The following is a 22,896-nucleotide window of genomic DNA, read 5'->3' on the forward strand; positions in this document are numbered from 1 at the left end:
CAGCGTGAATATGATTCATTATCATCGTGAATTTGATTCATTATCAGTGTGTATGCGATTCATTATCAGTGTGAATTCGATTCATTATCAGTGTGAATGTGATTCATTATAAGTGTGAATTCGATTAATTATCAATGTGAATTCGATTCATTATCAGTGTGAATGTCATTCAATATCAGTGTGAATGTGATTCAATATCAGTGTGATTGTGATTCAATATTAGTGTGAATGTGATTCAATATTAGTGTGAACGTGATCCATCATCAGCGTGAAGTCGATTCATTATCAGTGTGAATGTGATTCATCATCAGTGTGAATGTTATTCATTTATCAGTGTGAATCTGATTCATTATCAGTGTGAATGCGATTTATTTTCAGCGTGAATTCGATTCTTTGTCAGTGTGAATGCGATTCATTATCAGCGTGACTTCGTTTCATTGTCAGTGTGTATGCGATTCATTATCAGCGTGAATGTGATTCATTATCAACGTGAACGTGATCCATCATCAGCGAGAATTCGATTCATTGTTAGCGTGAATTCGATTCATTATCAGTGTGAATTCAATTTAATGTCAATGTGAATGTGATTCATTATCAGCGTGAATGTGATTATCAGCCTGAATGTGATTAATTGTCAGCATGAATGTGATTAATTGTCAGCGTGAATGTGATTAGTTGTCAGCGTGAATGTGATTCATTATCAGCCTGAATATGATTCATTATCAGCATGAATGTGACTAATTATTACCGTGAATCTGATTCATTGTCAGCGTGAATGTGATTGTCAGCGTGAATGTGATTCATTATCCGCGTGAAATCGATTCATTATCACTGTGAATTTGATTCATTATCAGTGTGAATTTGATACATTATCAGCGTGAATATGATTCATTATCATCGTGAATTTGATTCATTATCAGTGTGTATGCGATTCATTATCAGCGCGAATTCCATTCATTATCAGCGTAAATGTGATTCATTATCAGCCTGATTTCGATTCATTATCAATGTGAATTCCATTCATTATCAGTGTGAATGTGATTCATTATCAGCGCGAATTCCATTCATTATCAGCATGAATGTGATTTATTGTCAGCATGAATATGATTCATTGTCAATTTGAATATGATTAATTGTCAGCGTGAATTCCATTCATTATCAGTGTGAATGTGATTCAATATCAGTGTGAATGTGATTCAATATCAGTGTGAATGTGATTCATTATCAGCGTGAACGTGATACATCATCAGCGTGAAGTCGATTCATTATCAGTGTTATTGTGATTCAAAATCCGTGTGAATGTGATTTATTATCAGCATGAATTTGATTCATTATCAGTGTGAACGTGATTCATTATCAGCGTGAATGTGATTCATCATCAGTGTGAATGTTATTCATTTATCAGTGTGAATTTGATTCATTATCAGTGTGAATGTGATTCATTATCAGTGTGAATGCGATTCATTATCAGCGTGAATTCGTTTCATTGTCAGTGTGTATGCAATTCATTATCAACGTCAACGTGATCCATCATCAGCGAGAATTCGATTCATTATCAGTGTGAATTCGATTTAATGTCAATGTGAATGTGATTCATTATCAGCGTGAATGTGATTATCAGCGTGCATATGATTCATTTTCACCGTGAATGTGATTAATTGTCAGCGTGAATGTGATTAATTGTCAGCGTGAATGTGAATAATTGTCAGCGTGAATGCTATTAATTGTCAGCGTGAATGTGATTCATTATCAGCCTGAATATGATTCATTATCAGCATGAATGTGATTAATTATTAGCGTGAATCTGATTCATTGTCAGCGTGAATGTGATTAATTGTCAGCATGAATGTGATTCATTATCGGCGTGAATTCCATTAATTATCAGTGTGAATGTGATTCATTATCCGCGTGAAATCGATTCATTATCAGTGTGAATTCGATTCATTATCAGTGTGAATGTGATTCATTATCAGTGTGAATATGATTCATTGTCAGTGTTTATGCGATTCATTAGCAGACTGAATTTGATTCATTATCAGAGTGAATGTGATTTATTAACAGCATGAATGTGATTAATTATCAGTGTAAATGTTATTCATTGTCAGTGTGAATTCTATGTATTATCAGTGTGAATGTGATTCGTTATCAGTGTGAATGTGATTCATTATCAGCGTGAATTTCATTCATTATCAGCGTGAATGTGATTCATTATCAGCCTGAATTCGATTCATTATCAGTGTGAATGTGATTAATTGTCAGCATGAATGTGATTCATTGTCAGTATAAATGTGATTCATTATCAGCGTGAATGTGATTCATTATCAGCGCAGTCGATTCATTATCAGTGTGTATGCGATTCATTATCAGTGTGAATTCAATTCATTATCAGTGTGAATGTGATTCATTATAAGTGTGAATTCGATTAATTATCAATGTGAATTCGATTCATTATCAGTGTGAATGTGATTCAATATCAGTGTGAATGTGATTCAATATCAGTGTGAATGTGATTCATTATCAGCGTGAACGTGATCCATCATCAGCGTGAAGTCGATTCATTATCAGTGTGAATGTGATTCATCATCAGTGTGAATGTTATTCATTTATCAGTGTGAATCTGATTCATTATCAGTGTGAATGCGATTTATTTTCAGCGTGAATTCGATTCTTTGTCAGTGTGAATGTGATTCATTATCAGCGTGAATGTGATTATCAGCGTGAATGTGATTAATAGTCAGCGTGAATGTGATTAATTGTCAGCGTTAATGTGATTAATTGTCAGCGTGAATGTGATTCATTATCAGCCTGAATATGATTCATTCTCAGCATGAATGTGACTAATTATTAGCGTGAATCTGATTCATTGTCAGCGTGAATGTGATTGTCAGCGTGAATGTGATTCATTATCGGCGTGAATTCCATTAATTATCAGTGTGAATGTGATTCATTATCCGCGTGAAATCGATTCATTATCACTGTGAATTTGATTCATTATCAGTGTGAATGTGATTCATTATCAGTGTGAATATGATTCATTCAGTGTTTATGCGATTCATTATCATCGTGAATTTGATTCATTATCAGAGTGAATGTGATTTATTATCAGCATGAATGTGATTAATTATCAGTGTGAATGTTATTCATTATCCGCGTGAAATCGATTAATTATCAGTGTGAATTTAATTCATTATCAGTGTGAATGTGATTCATTATCAGTGTGAATTTGATTCATTATCAGCGTGAATATGATTCATTATCATCGTGAATTTGATTCATTATCAGTGTGTATGCGATTCATTATCAGTGTGAATTCGATTCATTATCAGTGTGAATGTGATTCATTATAAGTGTGAATTCGATTAATTATCAATGTGAATTCGATTCATTATCAGTGTGAATGTCATTCAATATCAGTGTGAATGTGATTCAATATCAGTGTGAATGTGATTCAATATTAGTGTGAATGTGATTCAATATTAGTGTGAACGTGATCCATCATCAGCGTGAAGTCGATTCATTATCAGTGTGAATGTGATTCATCATCAGTGTGAATGTTATTCATTTATCAGTGTGAATCTGATTCATTATCAGTGTGAATGCGATTTATTTTCAGCGTGAATTCGATTCTTTGTCAGTGTGAATGCGATTCATTATCAGCGTGACTTCGTTTCATTGTCAGTGTGTATGCGATTCATTATCAGCGTGAATGTGATTCATTATCAACGTGAACGTGATCCATCATCAGCGAGAATTCGATTCATTGTTAGCGTGAATTCGATTCATTATCAGTGTGAATTCAATTTAATGTCAATGTGAATGTGATTCATTATCAGCGTGAATGTGATTATCAGCCTGAATGTGATTAATTGTCAGCATGAATGTGATTAATTGTCAGCGTGAATGTGATTAGTTGTCAGCGTGAATGTGATTCATTATCAGCCTGAATATGATTCATTATCAGCATGAATGTGACTAATTATTACCGTGAATCTGATTCATTGTCAGCGTGAATGTGATTGTCAGTGTGAATGTGATTCATTATCCGCGTGAAATCGATTCATTATCACTGTGAATTTGATTCATTATCAGTGTGAATTTGATACATTATCAGCGTGAATATGATTCATTATCATCGTGAATTTGATTCATTATCAGTGTGTATGCGATTCATTATCAGTGTGAATTCGATTCATTATCAGTGTGAATGTGATTCATTATAAGTGTGAATTCGATTAATTATCAATGTGAATTCGTTTCATTGTCAGTGTGTATGCAATTCAATATCAACGTCAACGTGATCCATCATCAGCGAGAATTCGATTCATTATCAGTGTGAATTCGATTTAATGTCAATGTGAATGTGATTCATTATCAGCGTGAATGTGATTATCAGCGTGCATATGATTCATTTTCACTGTGAATGTGATTAATTGTCAGCGTGAATGTGATTAATAGTCAGCGTGAATGTGAATAATTGTCAGCGTGAATGCTATTAATTGTCAGCGTGAATGTGATTCATTATCAGCCTGAATATGATTCATTATCAGCATGAATGTGATTAATTATTAGCGTGAATCTGATTCATTGTCAGCGTGAATCTGATTCATTGTCAGCATGAATGTGATTCATTATCGGCGTGAATTCCATTAATTATCAGTGTGAATGTGATTCATTATCCGCGTGAAATCGATTCATTATCAGTGTGAATTCGATTCATTATCAGTGTGAATGTGATTCATTATCAGTGTGAATATGATTCATTGTCAGTGTTTATGCGATTCATTAGCAGACTGAATTTGATTCATTATCAGAGTGAATGTGATTTATTAACAGCATGAATGTGATTAATTATCAGTGTAAATGTTATTCATTGTCAGTGTGAATTCTATGTATTATCAGTGTGAATGTGATTCGTTATCAGTGTGAATGTGATTCATTATCAGCGTGAATTTCATTCATTATCAGCGTGAATGTGATTCATTATCAGCCTGAATTCGATTCATTATCAGTGTGAATGTGATTAATTGTCAGCATGAATGTGATTCATTGTCAGTATAAATGTGATTCATTATCAGCGTGAATGTGATTCATTATCAGCGCAGTCGATTCATTATCAGTGTGTATGCGATTCATTATCAGTGTGAATTCAATTCATTATCAGTGTGAATGTGATTCATTATAAGTGTGAATTCGATTAATTATCAATGTGAATTCGATTCATTATCAGTGTGAATGTGATTCAATATCAGTGTGAATGTGATTCAATATCAGTGTGAATGTGATTCATTATCAGCGTGAACGTGATCCATCATCAGCGTGAAGTCGATTCATTATCAGTGTGAATGTGATTCATCATCAGTGTGAATGTTATTCATTTATCAGTGTGAATCTGATTCATTATCAGTGTGAATGCGATTTATTTTCAGCGTGAATTCGATTCTTTGTCAGTGTGAATGTGATTCATTATCAGCGTGAATGTGATTATCAGCGTGAATGTGATTAATAGTCAGCGTGAATGTGATTAATTGTCAGCGTTAATGTGATTAATTGTCAGCGTGAATGTGATTCATTATCAGCCTGAATATGATTCATTCTCAGCATGAATGTGACTAATTATTAGCGTGAATCTGATTCATTGTCAGCGTGAATGTGATTGTCAGCGTGAATGTGATTCATTATCGGCGTGAATTCCATTAATTATCAGTGTGAATGTGATTCATTATCCGCGTGAAATCGATTCATTATCACTGTGAATTTGATTCATTATCAGTGTGAATGTGATTCATTATCAGTGTGAATATGATTCATTCAGTGTTTATGCGATTCATTATCATCGTGAATTTGATTCATTATCAGAGTGAATGTGATTTATTATCAGCATGAATGTGATTAATTATCAGTGTGAATGTTATTCATTGTCCGTGTGAAATCGATGCATTATCAGTGTGAATTTAATTCATTATCAGTGTGAATGTGATTCATTATCAGTGTGAATTTGATTCATTATCAGCGTGAATATGATTCATTATCATCGTGAATTTGATTCATTATCAGTGTGTATGCGATTCATTATCAGTGTGAATTCGATTCATTATCAGTGTGAATGTGATTCATTATAAGTGTGAATTCGATTAATTATCAATGTGAATTCGATTCATTATCAGTGTGAATGTCATTCAATATCAGTGTGAATGTGATTCAATATCAGTGTGAATGTGATTCAATATTAGTGTGAATGTGATTCAATATTAGTGTGAACGTGATCCATCATCAGCGTGAAGTCGATTCATTATCAGTGTGAATGTGATTCATCATCAGTGTGAATGTTATTCATTTATCAGTGTGAATCTGATTCATTATCAGTGTGAATGCGATTTATTTTCAGCGTGAATTCGATTCTTTGTCAGTGTGAATGCGATTCATTATCAGCGTGACTTCGTTTCATTGTCAGTGTGTATGCGATTCATTATCAGCGTGAATGTGATTCATTATCAACGTGAACGTGATCCATCATCAGCGAGAATTCGATTCATTGTTAGCGTGAATTCGATTCATTATCAGTGTGAATTCAATTTAATGTCAATGTGAATGTGATTCATTATCAGCGTGAATGTGATTATCAGCCTGAATGTGATTAATTGTCAGCATGAATGTGATTAATTGTCAGCGTGAATGTGATTAGTTGTCAGCGTGAATGTGATTCATTATCAGCCTGAATATGATTCATTATCAGCATGAATGTGACTAATTATTACCGTGAATCTGATTCATTGTCAGCGTGAATGTGATTGTCAGCGTGAATGTGATTCATTATCCGCGTGAAATCGATTCATTATCACTGTGAATTTGATTCATTATCAGTGTGAATTTGATACATTATCAGCGTGAATTTGATTCATTATCAGTGTGAATGTGATTCATTATCAGTGTGAATATGATTCATTCAGTGTTTATGCGATTCATTATCATCGTGAATTTGATTCATTATCAGAGTGAATGTGATTTATTATCAGCATGAATGTGATTAATTATCAGTGTGAATGTTATTCATTGTCCGTGTGAAATCGATGCATTATCAGTGTGAATTTAATTCATTATCAGCATGAATGTTATTCATTATCAACGTGAATTCGATTCATTATCAGTGTGAATTCGTTTTATTGTCAGTGTGTATGCAATTCAATATCAACGTCAACGTGATCCATCATCAGCGAGAATTCGATTCATTATCAGTGTGAATTCGATTTAATGTCAATGTGAATGTGATTCATTATCAGCGTGAATGTGATTATCAGCGTGCATATGATTCATTTTCACTGTGAATGTGATTAATTGTCAGCGTGAATGTGATTAATTGTCAGCGTGAATGTGAATAATTGTCAGCGTGAATGCTATTAATTGTCAGCGTGAATGTGATTCATTATCAGCCTGAATATGATTCATTATCAGCATGAATGTGATTAATTATTAGCGTGAATCTGATTCATTGTCAGCGTGAATGTGATTAATTGTCAGCATGAATGTGATTCATTATCGGCGTGAATTCCATTAATTATCAGTGTGAATGTGATTCATTATCCGCGTGAAATTGATTCATTATCAGTGTGAATTCGATTCATTATCAGTGTGAATGTGATTCATTATCAGTGTGAATATGATTCATTGTCAGTGTTTATGCGATTCATTAGCAGACTGAATTTGATTCATTATCAGAGTGAATGTGATTTATTAACAGCATGAATGTGATTAATTATCAGTGTAAATGTTATTCATTGTCAGTGTGAATTCTATGTATTATCAGTGTGAATGTGATTCGTTATCAGTGTGAATGTGATTCATTATCAGCGTGAATTTCATTCATTATCAGCGTGAATGTGATTCATTATCCGCGTGAAATCGATTCATTATCACTGTGAATTTGATTCATTATCAGTGTGAATGTGATTCATTATCAGTGTGAATATGATTCATTCAGTGTTTATGCGATTCATTATCATCGTGAATTTGATTCATTATCAGAGTGAATGTGATTTATTATCAGCATGAATGTGATTAATTATCAGTGTGAATGTTATTCATTGTCCGTGTGAAATCGATGCATTATCAGTGTGATTTTAATTCATTATCAGCATGAATGTTATTCATTATCAACGTGAATTCGATTCATTATCAGTGTGAATTCGATTCATTATCAGTGTGAATGTGATTCATTATCAGTGTGAATTTGATTCATTATCAGCGTGAATATGATTCATTATCATCGTGAATTTGATTCATTATCAGTGTGTATGCGATTCATTATCAGTGTGAATTCGATTCATTGTCAGTGTGAATGTGATTCATTATAAGTGTGAATTCGATTAATTATCAATGTGAATTCGATTCATTATCAGTGTGAATGTCATTCAATATCAGTGTGAATGTGATTCAATATCAGTGTGAATGTGATTCAATATTAGTGTGAATGTGATTCAATATTAGTGTGAACGTGATCCATCATCAGCGTGAAGTCGATTCATTATCAGTGTGAATGTGATTCATCATCAGTGTGAATGTTATTCATTTATCAGTGTGAATCTGATTCATTATCAGTGTGAATGCGATTTATTTTCAGCGTGAATTCGATTCTTTGTCAGTGTGAATGCGATTCATTATCAGCGTGACTTCGTTTCATTGTCAGTGTGTATGCGATTCATTATCAGCGTGAATGTGATTCATTATCAACGTGAACGTGATCCATCATCAGCGAGAATTCGATTCATTGTTAGCGTGAATTCGATTCATTATCAGTGTGAATTCAATTTAATGTCAATGTGAATGTGATTCATTATCAGCGTGAATGTGATTATCAGCCTGAATGTGATTAATTGTCAGCGTGAATGTGATTAATTGTATGCGTGAATGTGATTAGTTGTCAGCGTGAATGTGATTCATTATCAGCCTGAATATGATTCATTATCAGCATGAATGTGACTAATTATTACCGTGAATCTGATTCATTGTCAGCGTGAATGTGATTGTCAGCGTGAATGTGATTCATTATCCGCGTGAAATCGATTCATTATCACTGTGAATTTGATTCATTATCAGTGTGAATTTGATTCATTATCAGCGTGAATATGATTCATTATCATCGTGAATTTGATTCATTATCAGTGTGTATGCGATTCATTATCAGTGTGAATTCGATTCATTATCAGTGTGAATGTGATTCATTATAAGTGTGAATTCAATTAATTATCAATGTGAATTCGTTTCATTGTCAGTGTGTATGCAATTCAATATCAACGTCAACGTGATCCATCATCAGCGAGAATTCGATTCATTATCAGTGTGAATTCGATTTAATGTCAATGTGAATGTGATTCATTATCAGCGTGAATGTGATTATCAGCGTGCATATGATTCATTTTCACTGTGAATGTGATTAATTGTCAGCGTGAATGTGATTAATAGTCAGCGTGAATGTGAATAATTGTCAGCGTGAATGCTATTAATTGTCAGCGTGAATGTGATTCATTATCAGCCTGAATAAGATTCATTATCAGCATGAATGTGATTAATTATTAGCGTGAATCTGATTCATTGTCAGCGTGAATCTGATTCATTGTCAGCATGAATGTGATTCATTATCGGCGTGAATTCCATTAATTATCAGTGTGAATGTGATTCATTAGCCGCGTGAAATCGATTCATTATCAGTGTGAATTTAATTCATTATCAGTGTGAATGTGATTCATTATCAGTGTGAATATGATTCATTGTCAGTGTTTATGCGATTCATTAGCAGACTGAATTTGATTCATTATCAGAGTGAATGTGATTTATTAACAGCATGAATGTGATTAATTATCAGTGTAAATGTTATTCATTGTCAGTGTGAATTCTATGTATTATCAGTGTGAATGTGATTCGTTATCAGTGTGAATGTGATTCATTATCAGCGTGAATTTCATTCATTATCAGCGTGAATGTGATTCATTATCAGCCTGAATTCGATTCATTATCAGTGTGAATGTGATTAATTGTCAGCATGAATGTGATTCATTGTCAGTATGAATGTGATTCATTATCAGCGTGAATGTGATTCATTATCAGCGCAGTCGATTCATTATCAGTGTGTATGCGATTCATTATCAGTGTGAATTCAATTCATTATCAGTGTGAATGTGATTCATTATAAGTGTGAATTCGATTAATTATCAATGTGAATTCGATTCATTATCAGTGTGAATGTGATTCAATATCAGTGTGAATGTGATTCAATATCAGTGTGAATGTGATTCATTATCAGCGTGAACGTGATCCATCATCAGCGTGAAGTCGATTCATTATCAGTGTAAATGTGATTCATCATCAGTGTGAATGTTATTCATTTGTCAGTGTGAATCTGATTCATTATCAGTGTGAATGCGATTTATTTTCAGCGTGAATTCGATTCTTTGTCAGTGTGAATGCGATTCATTATCAGCGTGAATTCGTTTCATTGTCAGTGTGTATGCGATTCATTATCAGCGTGAATGTGATTCATTATTAACGTGAACGTGATCCATCATCAGCGAGAATTCGATTCATTGTTAGCGTGAATTCGATTCATTATCAGTGTGAATTCGATTTAATGTCAATGTGAATGTGATTCATTATCAGCGTGAATGTGATTATCAGCGTGAATGTGATTAATAGTCAGCGTGAATGTGATTAATTGTCAGCGTTAATGTGATTAATTGTCAGCGTGAATGTGATTCATTATCAGCCTGAATATGATTCATTATCAGCATGAATGTGACTAATTATTAGCGTGAATCTGATCCATTGTCAGCGTGAATGTGATTGTCTGCGTGAATGTGATTCATTATCGGCGTGAATTCCATTAATTATCAGTGTGAATGTGATTCATTATCCGCGTGAAATCGATTCATTATCACTGTGAATTTGATTCATTATCAGTGTGAATGTGATTCATTATCAGTGTGAATATGATTCATTCAGTGTTTATGCGATTCATTATCATCGTGAATTTGATTCATTATCAGAGTGAATGTGATTTATTATCAGCATGAATGTGATTAATTATCAGTGTGAATGTTATTCATTGTCCGTGTGAAATCGATGCATTATCAGTGTGAATTTAATTCATTATCAGCATGAATGTTATTCATTATCAACGTGAATTCGATTCATTATCAGTGTGAATTCGATTCATTATCAGTGTGAATGTGATTCATTATCAGTGTGAATGTGATTCATTATCAGCATGAATATGATTCATTATCATCGTGAATTTGATTCATTATCAGTGTGTATGCGATTCATTATCAATGTGAATTCGATTCATTATCAGTGTGAATGTCATTCAATATCAGTGTGAATGTTATTCAATATCAGTGTGAATGTGATTCAATATTAGTGTGAATGTGATTCAATATTAGTGTGAACGTGATCCATCATCAGCGTGAAGTCGATTCATTATCAGTGTGAATGTGATTCATCATCAGTGTGAATGTTATTCATTTATCAGTGTGAATCTGATTCATTATCAGTGTGAATGCGATTTATTTTCAGCGTGAATTCGATTCTTTGTCAGTGTGAATGCGATTCATTATCAGCGTGAATGTGATTCATTATCAACGTGAACGTGATCCATCATCAGCGAGAATTCGATTCATTGTTAGCGTGAATTCGATTCATTATCAGTGTGAATTCAATTTAATGTCAATGTGAATGTGATTCATTATCAGCGTGAATGTGATTATCAGCCTGAATGTGATTAATTGTCAGCGTGAATGTGATTAATTGTCAGCGTGAATGTGATTAGTTGTCAGCGTGAATGTGATTCATTATCAGCCTGAATATGATTCATTATCAGCATGAATATGACTAATTATTACCGTGAATCTGATTCATTGTCAGCGTGAATGTGATTGTCAGCGTGAATGTGATTCATTATCCGCGTGAAATCGATTCATTATCACTGTGAATTTGATTCATTATCAGTGTGAATTTGATTCATTATCAGCGTTAATATGATTCATTATCATCGTGAATTTGATTCATTATCAGTGTGTATGCGATTCATTATCAGTGTGAATTCGATTCATTATCAGTGTGAATGTGATTGATTATAAGTGTGAATTCGATTAATTATCAATGTGAACGTGATTCATTATCCGCGTGAATTTGATTTATTATCAATGTGAATGTGATTCATTATCAGTGTGAATGTGATTCATTATCAGTGTGAATGTGATTCATTATCCGCGTGAAATCGATTCATTACCAGTTTGAATTCGATTCATTATCAGTGTGAATGTCATTCATTATCAGTGTGAATATGATTCATTGTCAGTGTTTATACGATTCATTAACAGACTGAATTTGATTCATTATCAGAGTGAATGTGATTTATTATCAGCATGAATGTGATTAATTATCAGTGTAAATGTTATTCATTGTCAGTGTGAATTCGATGCATTATCAGTGTGAATGTGATACGTTTTCAGTGTGAATGTGATTCATTATCAGCGTGAATTTCATTCATTATCAGCGTGAATGTGATTCATTATCAACGTGAATTCGATTCATTATGAGTGTGAATTTGATTCATTATCATTTTGAATATGATTCATTATCATCGTGAATTTGATTCATTATCAGTGTGAATGTGATTCATTGTCAGCGTGAATATGATTCATTGTCAATGTGAATATGATTCATTGTCAATGTGAATATGATTCATTGTCAGCGTGAATACAAGTCATTATCAGCGCGAATTCCCTTCATTATCAGCGTGAAATTGATTCATTATCAGCGTGAATATGATTCATTGTCAGCGTGAATATGATTCATTATCAGCGTGAATGTGATTCATTATCAGCGTGAATGTGATTCATTATCAGCGTGAATTCGATTCATTATCATTGTGAATGTAATTTATTATCAGCGTCAATATAGTTAATTATCAGTGTGAATGTGATTCATTGTCAGCGTGAATATAATTCATTTTTAGCGTGAATGTGATTCATTATCAGCCTGAATTCGATTCATTATCAATGTGAATTCCATTTATTATCAGCATGAATGTGATTCATTGTCAGCATGAATATTATTCATTGTCAATGTGAATATGATTCATTATCAGCGCAAATTCCATTCATTATCAGCGTAAATGTGATTCATTATAAGCGTGAATTTGATTCATTATCAATGTGAATGTGATTCATTATCAGCGTGAATGTGATTCATCATCAGTGTGAATGTTATTCATTTATAAGTGTGAATCTGATTCATTTTCAGTGTGAATTCGATTCATTATCAGTGCGAATATTATTCACTGTCAGCGTGAATATGATTCATTATCAGTGTGAATGTTATTCATTATCATCGTGAATTCGATTCATTATCAGTGTGAATTCGATTCATTATCAGTGTGAATGTGATTCATTATAAGTGTGAATGTGATTCAATATTAGTGTGAATGTGATTCATTATCAGCGTGAACGTGATCCATCATCAGCGTGAAGTCGATTCATTATCAGTGTGAATGTGATTCAAAATCCGTGTGAATGTGATTTATTATCAGCGTGAATTTGATTCATTATCAGTGTGAACGTGATTCATTATCCGCGTGAATATGATTCATTATCAATGTGAATGTGATTCATTATCAGCGTGAATGTGATTCATCATCAGTGTGAATGTTATTCATTTATCAGTGTGAATCTGATTCATTATCAGTGTGAATGTGATTCATTTTCAGCGTGAATTTGATTCTTTGTCAGTGTGAATGCGATTCATTATCAGCGTGAATTCGTTTCATTGTCAGTGTGTATGCGATTCATTATCAGCGTGAATGTGATTCATTATCAACGTGAACGTTATACATTATCAGCGTGAATTCGATTCATTGTTAGCGTGAATGTGATTCATTATCAGTGTGAATTCGATTTAATGTCAATGTGAATGTGATTAATTGTCAGCGTGAATGTGATTATCAGCGTGCATATGATTCATTTCCACCGTGAATGTGATTAATTGTCAGCGTGAATGTGATTAATTGTCCGCGTGAATGTGATTGTCAGCGTGAATGTGATTCATTATCAGCATGAATATGATTCATTATCAGCATGAATGTGATTAATTATTAGCGTGAATCTGATTCATTGTCAGCGTGAATGTGATTAATTGTCAGCGTGAATGTGATTCATTATCAGCGTGAATTCCATTAATTATCAGTGTGAATGTTATTCATTGTCCGTGTGAAATCGATGCATTATCAGTGTGAATTTAATTCATTATCAGTGTGAATGTGATTCATTATCAGTGTGAATATGATTCATTCAGGGTTTATGCGATTCATTATCAGAGTGAATTTGATTCATTATCAGAGTGAATGTGATTTATTATCAGCATGAATGTGATTAATTATCAGTGTGAATGTTATTCATTGTCCGTGTGAAATCGATGCATTATCAGTGTGAATTTAATTCATTATCAGCGTGAATGTGATTCATTATCAACGTGAATTCGATTCATTATCAGTGTGAATTTGATTCATTATCAGAGTGAATGTAATTTATTATCAGCATGAATGTGATTAATTATCAGTGTGAATGTTATTCATTATTATCGTGAATTCGATTCATTATCAGTGTGAATTCGATTCATTATCAGTGTGAATGTGATTCATTATCAGTGTGAATTTGATTCATTATCAGCGTGAATATGATTCATTATCATCGTGAATTTGATTCATTATCAGTGTGTATGCGATTCGTTATCAGTGTGAATTCGATTCATTATCAGTGTGAATGTGATTCATTATAAGTGTGAATGTGATTCAATATTAGTGTGAATGTGATTCATTATCAGCGTGAACGTGATCCATCATCAGCGTGAAGTCGATTCATTATCAGTGTGAATGTGATTCAAAATCCGTGTGAATGTGATTTATTATCAGCGTGAATTTGATTCATTATCAGTGTGAACGTGATTCATTATCCGCGTGAATATGATTCATTATCAATGTGAATGTGATTCATTATCAGCGTGAATGTGATTCATCATCAGTGTGAATGTTATTCATTTATCAGTGTGAATCGGATTCATTATCAGTGTGAATGTGATTCATTTTCAGCGTGAATTTGATTCTTTGTCAGTGTGAATGCGATTCATTATCAGCGTGAATTCGTTTCATTGTCAGTGTGTATGCGATTCATTATCAGCGTGAATGTGATTCATTATCAACGTGAACGTTATACATTATCAGCGTGAATTCGATTCATTGTTAGCGTGAATGTGATTCATTATCAGTGTGAATGTGATTCATTATCAGTGTGAATTTGATTCATTATCAGCGTGAATATGATTCATTATCATCGTGAATTTGATTCATTATCAGTGTGTATGCGATTCATTATCAGTGTGAATTCGATTCATTATCAGCGTGAATGTGATTCATTATAAGTGTGAATGTGATTCAATATTAGTGTGAATGTGATTCATTATCAGCGTGAACGTGATCCATCATCAGCGTGAAGTCGATTCATTATCAGTGTGAATGTGATTCAAAATCCGTGTGAATGTGATTTATTATCAGCGTGAATTTGATTCATTATCAGTGTGAACGTGATTCATTATCCGCGTGAATATGATTCATTATCAATGTGAATGTGATTCATTATCAGTGTGAATGTGATTCATCATCAGTGTGAATGTGATTCATTCAGGGTTTATGCGATTCATTATCAGAGTGAATTTGATTCATTATCAGAGTGAATGTGATTTATTATCAGCATGAATGTGATTAATTATCAGTGTGAATGTTATTCATTGTCCGTGTGAAATCGATGCATTATCAGTGTGAATTTAATTCATTATCAGCGTGAATGTGATTCATTATCAACGTGAATTCGATTCATTATCAGTGTGAATTTGATTCATTATCAGAGTGAATGTAATTTATTATCAGCATGAATGTGATTAATTATCAGTGTGAATGTTATTCATTATTATCGTGAATTCGATTCATTATCAGTGTGAATTCGATTCATTATCAGTGTGAATGTGATTCATTATCAGTGTGAATTTGATTCATTATCAGCGTGAATATGATTCATTATCATCGTGAATTTGATTCATTATCAGTGTGTATGCGATTCGTTATCAGTGTGAATTCGATTCATTATCAGTGTGAATGTGATTCATTATAAGTGTGAATGTGATTCAATATTAGTGTGAATGTGATTCATTATCAGCGTGAACGTGATCCATCATCAGCGTGAAGTCGATTCATTATCAGTGTGAATGTGATTCAAAATCCGTGTGAATGTGATTTATTATCAGCGTGAATTTGATTCATTATCAGTGTGAACGTGATTCATTATCCGCGTGAATATGATTCATTATCAATGTGAATGTGATTCATTATCAGCGTGAATGTGATTCATCATCAGTGTGAATGTTATTCATTTATCAGTGTGAATCGGATTCATTATCAGTGTGAATGTGATTCATTTTCAGCGTGAATTTGATTCTTTGTCAGTGTGAATGCGATTCATTATCAGCGTGAATTCGTTTCATTGTCAGTGTGTATGCGATTCATTATCAGCGTGAATGTGATTCATTATCAACGTGAACGTTATACATTATCAGCGTGAATTCGATTCATTGTTAGCGTGAATGTGATTCATTATCAGTGTGAATGTGATTCATTATCAGTGTGAATTTGATTCATTATCAGCGTGAATATGATTCATTATCATCGTGAATTTGATTCATTATCAGTGTGTATGCGATTCATTATCAGTGTGAATTCGATTCATTATCAGCGTGAATGTGATTCATTATAAGTGTGAATGTGATTCAATATTAGTGTGAATGTGATTCATTATCAGCGTGAACGTGATCCATCATCAGCGTGAAGTCGATTCATTATCAGTGTGAATGTGATTCAAAATCCGTGTGAATGTGATTTATTATCAGCGTGAATTTGATTCATTATCAGTGTGAACGTGATTCATTATCCGCGTGAATATGATTCATTATCAATGTGAATGTGATTCATTATCAGCGTGAATGTGATTCATCATCAGTGTGAATGTTATTCATTTATCAGTGTGAATCTGATTCATTATCATTGTGAATGTGATTCATTTTCAGCGTGAATTTGATTCTTTGTCAGTGTGAATGCGATTCATTATCAGCGTGAATTCGTTTCATTGTCAGTGTGTATGCGATTCATTATCAGCGTGAATGTGATTCATTATCAACGTGAACGTTATACATTATCAGCGTAAATTCGATTCATTGTTAGCGTGAATGTGATTCATTATCAGTGTGAATTCGATTTAATGTCAATGTGAATGTGATTAATTGTCAGCGTGAATGTGATTATCAGCGTGCATATGATTCATTTCCACCGTGAATGTGATTAATTGTCAGCGTGAATGTGATTAATTGTCCGCGTGAATGTGATTAATTGTCAGCGTGAATGTGATTCATTATCAGCATGAATATGATTCATTATCAGCATGAATGTGATTAATTATTAGCGTGAATGTGATTCATTGTCAGCGTGAATGTGATTAATTGTCAGCGTGAATGTGATTCATTATCAGCGTGAATTCCATTAATTATCAGGGTGAATGTTATTCATTGTCCGTGTGAAATCGATGCATTATCAGTGTGAATTTAATTCATTATCAGTGTGAATGTGATTCATTATCAGTGTGAATATGATTCATTCAGGGTTTATGCGATTCATTATCAGAGTGAATTTGATTCATTATCAGAGTGAATGTGATTTATTATCAGCATGAATGTGATTAATTATCAGTGTGAATGTTATTCATTGTCCGTGTGAAATCGATGCATTATCAGTGTGAATTTAATTCATTATCAGCGTGAATGTGATTCATTATCAACGTGAATTCGATTCATTATCAGTGTGAATTTGATTCATTATCAGAGTGAATGTAATTTATTATCAGCATGAATGTGATTAATTATCAGTGTGAATGTTATTCATTATCATCGTGAATTCGATTCATTATCAGTGTGAATTCGATTCATTATCAGTGTGAATGTGATTCATTATCAGTGTGAATTTGATTCATTATCAGCGTGAATATGATTCATTATCATCGTGAATTTGATTCATTATCAGTGTGTATGCGATTCATTATCAGTGTGAATTCGATTCATTATCAGCGTGAATGTGATTCATTATAAGTGTGAATGTGATTCAATATTAGTGTGAATGTGATTCATTATCAGCGTGAACGTGAACCATCATCAGCGTGAAGTCGATTCATTATCAGTGTGAATGTGATTCATTAGCGTGAATGTGATTCATCATCAGTGTGAATGTTATTCATTTATCAGTGTGAATCTGATTCATTATCCGTGTGAATGTGATTTATTATCAGCGTGAATTTGATTCATTATCAGTGTTAACGTGATTCATTATCCGCGTCAATATGATTCATTATCAATGTGAATGTGATTCATTATCAGCGTGAATGTGATTCATCATCAGTGTGAATGTTATTCATTTATCAGTGTGAATCTGATTCATTATCAGTGTGAATGTGATTCATTATCAGTGTGAATGTGATTCATTATCAGTGTGAATTTGATTCATTATCAGCGTGAATATGATTCATTATCATCGTGAATTTGATTCATTATCAGTGTGTATGCGATTCATTATCAGTGTGAATTCGATTCATTATCAGCGTGAATGTGATTCATTATAAGTGTGAATGTGATTCAATATTAGTGTGAATGTGATTCATTATCAGCGTGAACGTGATCCATCATCAGCGTGAAGTCGATTCATTATCAGTGTGAATGTGATTCAAAATCCGTGTGAATGTGATTTATTATCAGCGTGAATTTGATTCATTATCAGTGTGAACGTGATTCATTATCCGCGTGAATATGATTCATTATCAATGTGAATGTGATTCATTATCAGCGTGAATGTGATTCATCATCAGTGTGAATGTTATTCATTTATCAGTGTGAATCTGATTCATTATCAGTGTGAATGTGATTCATTTTCAGCGTGAATTTGATTCTTTGTCAGTGTGAATGCGATTCATTATCAGCGTGAATTCGTTTCATTGTCAGTGTGTATGCGATTCATTATCAGCGTGAATGTGATTCATTATCAACGTGAACGTTATACATTATCAGCGTAAATTCGATTCATTGTTAGCGTGAATGTGATTCATTATCAGTGTGAATTCGATTTAATGTCAATGTGAATGTGATTAATTGTCAGCGTGAATGTGATTATCAGCGTGCATATGATTCATTTCCACCGTGAATGTGATTAATTGTCAGCGTGAATGTGATTAATTGTCCGCGTGAATGTGATTAATTGTCAGCGTGAATGTGATTCATTATCAGCATGAATATGATTCATTATCAGCATGAATGTGATTAATTATTAGCGTGAATGTGATTCATTGTCAGCGTGAATGTGATTAATTGTCAGCGTGAATGTGATTCATTATCAGCGTGAATTCCATTAATTATCAGGGTGAATGTTATTCATTGTCCGTGTGAAATCGATGCATTATCAGTGTGAATTTAATTCATTATCAGTGTGAATGTGATTCATTATCAGTGTGAATATGATTCATTCAGGGTTTATGCGATTCATTATCAGAGTGAATTTGATTCATTATCAGAGTGAATGTGATTTATTATCAGCATGAATGTGATTAATTATCAGTGTGAATGTTATTCATTGTCCGTGTGAAATCGATGCATTATCAGTGTGAATTTAATTCATTATCAGCGTGAATGTGATTCATTATCAACGTGAATTCGATTCATTATCAGTGTGAATTTGATTCATTATCAGAGTGAATGTAATTTATTATCAGCATGAATGTGATTAATTATCAGTGTGAATGTTATTCATTATCATCGTGAATTCGATTCATTATCAGTGTGAATTCGATTCATTATCAGTGTGAATGTGATTCATTATCAGTGTGAATTTGATTCATTATCAGCGTGAATATGATTCATTATCATCGTGAATTTGATTCATTATCAGTGTGTATGCGATTCATTATCAGTGTGAATTCGATTCATTATCAGCGTGAATGTGATTCATTATAAGTGTGAATGTGATTCAATATTAGTGTGAATGTGATTCATTATCAGCGTGAACGTGAACCATCATCAGCGTGAAGTCGATTCATTATCAGTGTGAATGTGATTCATTAGCGTGAATGTGATTCATCATCAGTGTGAATGTTATTCATTTATCAGTGTGAATCTGATTCATTATCCGTGTGAATGTGATTTATTATCAGCGTGAATTTGATTCATTATCAGTGTTAACGTGATTCATTATCCGCGTCAATATGATTCATTATCAATGTGAATGTGATTCATTATCAGCGTGAATGTGATTCATCATCAGTGTGAATGTTATTCATTTATCAGTGTGAATCTGATTCATTATCAGTGTGAATGTGATTCATTTTCAGCGTGAATTTGATTCTTTGTCAGTGTGAATGCGATTCATTATCAGCGTGAATTCGTTTCATTGTCAGTGTGTATGCGATTTATTATCAGCGTGAATGTGATTCATTATCAACGTGAACGTTATACATTATCAGCGTGAATTCGATTCATTATTAGCGTGAATGTGATTCATTATCAGTGTGAATTCGATTTAATGTCAATGTGAATGTGATTAATTGTCAGCGTGAATGTGATTATCAGCGTGCATATGATTCATTTCCACCGTGAATGTGATTAATTGTCAGCGTGAATGTGATTAATTGTCCGCGTGAATGTGATTAATTGTCAGCGTGAATGTGATTAATTGTCAGCGTGAATGTTATTCATTATCACTATGAATATGATTCATTATCAGCATGAATGTGAATAATTATTAGCGTGAATGTGATTCATTGTCAGCGTGAATGTGATTAATTGTCAGCGTGAATGTGATTCATTATCAGCGTGAATTCCATTAATTATCAGTGTGAATTTGATTCATTATCTGCGTGAAATCGATTCATTATCAGTGTGAATTCGATTCATTATCAGTGTGAATGTGATTCATTATCAGTGTGAATATGATTCATTCAGGGTTTATGCGATTCATTATCAGAGTGAAATTGATTCATTATCAGAGTGAATGTGATTCATTATCAGTGTGAATATGATTCATTCAGGGTTTATGCGATTCATTATCAGAGTGAATGTAATTCATTATCAGAGTGAATGTTATTTATTATCAGCATGAATGTGATTAATTATCAGTGTGAATGTTATTCATTGTCCGTGTGAAATCGATGCATTATCAGTGTGAATTTAATTCATTATCAGCGTGAATGTGATTCATTATGAACGTGAATTCGATTCATTATCAGTGTGAATTAGATTCATTATCAGTGTGAATGTGATTCATTATCAGCGTGAATTTGATTCATTATCAGTAGGTATGTGATTCATTATCAGTGTGAATTCGATTCATTATCAGTGTGAATGTGATTCATTATAAGTGTGAATTCGATAAATTATCAATGTGAATTCGATTCATTATCAGTGTGAATGTGATTCAATATCAGTGTGAATGTGATTCAATATTAGTGTGAATGTGATTCATTATCAGCGTGAACGTGATCCATCATCAGCGTGAAGTCGATTCATTATCAGTGTGAATGTGATTCAAAATCCGTGTGAATGTGATTTATTATCAGCGTGAATTTGATTCATTATCAGTGTGAATGTGATTCATTATCAGTGTGAATATGATTCATTGTCAGTGTTTATGCGATTCATTATCAGACTGAATTTGATTCATTATCAGAGTGAATGTGATTTATTATCAGCATGAATGTGATTAATTATCAGTGTAAATGTTATTCATTGTCAGTGTGAATTCGATGCATTATCAGTGTGAATGTCATCCGTTATCAGTGTGAATGTGATTCATTATCAGCGTGAATTTCATTCATTATCAGCGTGAATGTGATTCATTATCAACGTGAATTCGATTCATTATCAGTGTGAATTTGATTCATTATCAGCCTGAATATGATTCATTATCAGCATGAATGTGATTAATTATTAGCGTGAATCTGATTCATTGTCAGCGTGAATGTGATTAATTGTCAGCGTGAATGTGATTCATTATCCGCGTGAAATCGATTCATTATCAGTGTGAATTCGAATCATTATCAGTGTGAATGTGATTCATTATCAGTGTGAATATGATTCATTGTCAGTGTTTATGCGATTCATTATCAGACTGAATTTGATTCATTATCAGCGTGAATATGATTCATTGTCAGCGTGAATGTGATTCATTATCAACGTGAATTCGATTCATTATCAGTGTGAATGTGATTAATTGTCAGCATGAATGTGATTCATTGTCAGCGTGAATGTTATTCATTATCAGCGTGAATATGATTCATTATCAGCATGAATGTGATTAATTATTAGTGTGAATCTGATTCGTCAGCGTGAATGTGATTAATTGTCAGCGTGAATTCCATTAATTATCAGTGTGAATTTGATTCATTATCTGCGTGAAATCGATTCATTATCAGTGTGAATTCGATTCATTATCAGTGTGAATGTGATTCATTATCAGTGTGAATATGATTCATTCAGGGTTTATGCGATTCATTATCAGAGTGAATTTGATTCATTATCAGAGTGAATGTGATTTATTATCAGCATGAATGTGATTAATTATCAGTGTGAATGTTATTCATTGTCCGTGTGAAATCGATGCATTATCAGTGTGAATTTAATTCATTATCAGCGTGAATGTGATTCATTATCAACGTGAATTCGATTCATTATCAGTGTGAATTAGATTCATTATCAGTGTGAATGTGATTCATTATCAGT

Source organism: Telmatherina bonti (assembly GCF_933228915.1).
Source record: "Telmatherina bonti genome assembly, chromosome: 23".
Lineage (NCBI taxonomy): Eukaryota > Metazoa > Chordata > Actinopteri > Atheriniformes > Telmatherinidae > Telmatherina > Telmatherina bonti.